We start from the raw sequence: 4216 nt of genomic DNA, 5'->3' as shown, positions 1-4216 counted from the left end.
CTCTGTTGTTGAATAGCAAGAGTTAGGACATTGGCTGGGTGTGGTGTCAGATGCCTGTAATCCCAGCTACTTGGGAGGTTGAAGCAGGAGGATCACGAGTTCAAGGCTAGCCTGGGCAACTTAGTGAAATCCTGTTTCAAAAAATGAAGAAGTCAAAAATATAACTCAGTAGTAGAATGTCCCTGGGTTCAATCCCCAGTACTCCAAAAAACAAAACAAAACAGTATGAAACAATGGGACACTGTAATGATGACCTAAGTAAATCCCTCTGAGAGAGTGTCCTGGGAGAACCTTCTTTGATTTAACTCCTTTTTCTCAGACTCTTAGCTGAGGTCCCTCTGGTTAAGAGAAGAGCATTCTCAGACCAGTCCTGATTGGTCCAATGTCAGCCAATCATAGCACTTCTATCCTCACAGCTGCTGATTGATCCACTGTCCACCAGTTATAACACTTATGTCTTCACAGCTGCGGATTGGTCTACCTCCCAGGCCTAAGCCAATTGGAATATTCCATGGAGGAGCAGGTCCAGAGGTCCTTAGACTTAGTGGTGTCTACAGACCTAGCCTTTTGTGTCCCCCAGCTCTGGAGTCCCATGTTTGTTCTCACCCCACGTCCCCACCACCTGCTGGTCCCATCTCATCAGACTTGGCCTTGGAATCGAGAATGAGTGGGGAACATGTTCACTGAATGGGGCACCACCTGTCCACCCCATGCTTCCTGAGAGGAGCCCAGAGCACATGCCCTAGGATGTGCAGAGGCCAGAATGGAGGCTCACAGGGCAGGAGTTCAGAGGCTGAGGTAAGGAGGGTTCCTTGGGGAAAACCAGGAGTGGGGTGGATGGACATGCAGGCAGTGGTTGGCCCTGGATGTGAAGGGGCTCAGGGGTGGTTTTGGGGAGGAATTCACAGGAGAGATTGGTGGGCCACTTATGCCATCTCTCCCTGAAGTCCATGTACTGCCCCCTCAGCTAATGAAGCACAGATCCCCAAGATAACTGGGTACACTCCAGTTAGCAGGACTGCACAGATAAGGCCCAGAGGCCACTGCAGGATCTATCTGCAGATCTGGGTCTCTTAGGGGAGGGGGAGACTGACCCTATCTTGCCCTGGATGCCTGGGCTGTGACTCTGAGTCATCCACTTCCTCCTCCCTTAGTTTGGAGGATGGGGCACCCCTTCTCTGACCCTAACTACTCTGGAGGGATAAATGGGGAGGAGGGAGCAGGCTGGGTAGAGAAAAGCAGGCCTGGCCAGGGTAGATTCTCCTGACTCAGAGACCCCAACATCTGAGTATATGCCTGGAGCAGAGTGCCCAAGCCTATGCCCAGAGCACTGACACCCCAGACCCCAGGGTGGAGCAACCCCCAGTCCTGACGGGCCCCACCCTCTGCTGACCCCAGCCAGCTCTTACCCCTGGCCAGGCTCACACTGCCCCCTCTTGGTTCCTCCCAGATGCTAAGCCCAATGCTGAGGTTGCTGGTGCTAGTACTGCCCCTCCTGTCCAGCCTGGTCCACACAGTCCCTGGTGGGTCCTGCCTGGGCTGGCCCTGTCTCTGCCTGTGGCCCCACACTCCACAGGCTGGAGAGGGTGGGCTCAGAGAAGCACAAGGCAGGGTTGATCCAGGGTGGGGCTGTGATCTGGTTTTGAGGTTGCTCCTGGCCCCAGACCCATGCCTGGCCCTCCCACCATGATGGTATAGTGAGGGGCCAGGAAGTCTCTGGCAGCAAGTGGCCCTGGCAGGTGAGCCTGAGGGCAACACCTCACATTGGATGCATTTCTGCAGGGCTCACTCATCCACTCCCAGTGGATGCTGACTGCAGAGCACTACATAAGACTGTGAGTGTCCATGGCCTAGCAGGTAGAGCATGGGGCTAGTTACCTCCATGGTGCCAAATGTGCTTGGCCTGCTCAAACCCCCTGAGATAGAGCTTCCTCTCCCCAGAAATGTCATAAATCCCACAAAAATCAGAGTGCAACTCTGTGAGCCGCACCTCTATTACCACGACCAGCTGCTGCCCATCAGCCAGATCATCTCGCACCCCCAGTTCTACACCATCCAAAATTGCACAGACTTCGCCCTGCTGGAGCTGGAGGACCCTGTGAACATCTCCAGCCACATCCACCCCGTCTCCCTGCCTCCTGCCTCAGAGACCTTCCCCTCAGGGACACTGTGCTGAGTGACAGGCTGAGGTGATGTGGACCATAGTCCGTGGCAAGGACAGCAATGGCTTGAATGCGAAGAAACTATGTGACACCATGGCTCCAGCCTTGATTTTTCTTCAGGGTCAAGGATTGGCAAGCCGGCTCAGGGAGTGGAAGCTGAAGCCCTGAGAAGGGGAGGTGGCCAAGACACCAGGTGCAGGAGCAAGGCCTTGGAGTCCCCAGGTCTAGGATAACCTGGGTCCCTGAGCATGTCAATTGGCACCCCTGGCCTCTGGCCCTCACTGCCTGATGGAGGCACACTCAGGACTTGTGTTTCCTGGATTTGATGTAAGGAGAGAGAAATCAAACCTGTCAAGTATGTCACATGAGTAGGGAGAGCTTGCTGATCTTGAGTGGAGTGGCCGTCCTTTCTCTGTCTCATGGGCCAGGGACAGAGCTTTTGGTGATTGGGTCTTAGCAGGAAGTATCGAGTGAGGCTGTACAAAACTTGTCTGACCCTCCAGCACCCACATTTTCACTTCTCCTAGAAGGTCTTGTCTCATTTTATCCACAACTCAGACCAGAACTTTGGGGACACTGCCATCACTGTCCTCGGCTATGACCTCTGGTTCCTGTTCATGAAATCCAAGCCTTCATCCCCTGGGCAGGTAATGTCACAGTGTCCCACCCCACCTCCCTATGCGATGGAAAGGAACTTGATTGGGGCCAAGGCAGCACTAGGACCCAGGGACCTAGAAAGGGGAGGTGGGAGGCTTTGGCTCTGTCCTCACCATCTGGTGGCTCTCTGGTGACCCTCAGGAAACTCCTCCCTTCTCTAAATGGGCTCAGTAAGGTCAGGACTCCAAGTCCAACCCTGAGGAAAGAGGCCTGGTCAGCAGCACTCACCATCTGGGTCCCCCAGATCCTAGCAGGTCTGGCAGATGCCCCTCAGATGACATATTTCACTGAGCACATTTCAGCCCCATGGGTCCCCACATGGCCCGACATAGTATCCTCTCCCCACAGTGCACCTGCCCATCCCCCATCATGGAAAACTACCTTAGTGACGCTAAGTACCACACTGGCATCAACGTGGGGAACAATGTCCACATTGTCAGCGTCAACATGCTGTGTGCAGGGAGGGGCATGATTACTGCCAGATGGGTCCCTCATCCCCAGAACCCACCCACTCACCTGGGTCTCGCCCCCAAGTGCTGACTCTTGTCCTCCCCAGGGGGACTCCGGAAGGCCGCTGGTCTGCAAGGTGAGGGGCACCTGGCTGTAAGCAGGCGTGGTCAGCTGTGGTGAAGGCTGTGCTCAGCCCAACCAGGCTGGTATCTACACCTGCGTGACCCACTACCTGGACTGGATCTGCCACTATGTTCCCGAGGACCCCTGAGCTGGGTTGGCAGGGCTGCCCCTGCACCGGGGAGAAGCAGCCCCTCTAGTTCCCAGCATGCTGCCTCCACCCCAGGTGGCACCCACTCCACCTTCCCTGACCTGCCCTGAGCCCCTTCCCCTGTCCCGTACCCCCTCTCCTGGCACCTCTTCCAACTCCTCCATCCTTCTGATGCCCATGTAGCTGGTGGCAGGCACTAATCCTCCTGGTCACTGTGTCTCATTAAAGTACATGAAAAGGACCTTTGATTGTCCCTGTACAGTGGCTGTGTCACTGGGAAAGGAAGGGATCCCAGGTAAGGCAGAGGTAGAGCTGTGTGGTTGTGGAGTTCCCACCCCCTTGGTGCTGGCATATTGCCATGGACTAGGGTCTCCTCCACAGCCCTTCATCCCCAGAGACCACTTCTCTCTGCACAAACTCATTTCCTTTTGGTTATTGGCACCATGGCCTCAGGACAAGTAGATAACTTGGGCACCCCACAACTAGCCAGGTTAGGAAATAGAGGATTGTAAATCCTCTTCACCCATGGCACAGCCTCTGCCCCAAGCATCCTCCCCACTGTCCTGACTGGCCCGCGGCAGGAACTTTCCCTGTGTCTGATGTAAAGATCCTCTGACTGATCTGCTTGGAGTGTCCCCTATAGATTTGCCTTTCCCCGAACTCTGGGTCATGTTCT

General features: G+C 55.1%; 1 pseudogene; it reads left to right on the top strand.

The window, feature by feature from the left end:
- The first annotated feature begins 1462 nt into the window (after positions 1–1462).
- LOC101725937 (tryptase-like) lies at positions 1463–3561 on the top strand (annotated as a pseudogene).
- Positions 3562–4216: the final 655 nt, after the last annotated feature.

Source organism: Heterocephalus glaber, unplaced genomic scaffold, assembly GCF_053883595.1.
Source record: "Heterocephalus glaber isolate CG9 unplaced genomic scaffold, H.glaber_assembly_v1.0 deba00001781, whole genome shotgun sequence".
Lineage (NCBI taxonomy): Eukaryota > Metazoa > Chordata > Mammalia > Rodentia > Bathyergidae > Heterocephalus > Heterocephalus glaber.
This window is presented reverse-complemented; position numbering and strand designations above follow the sequence as displayed.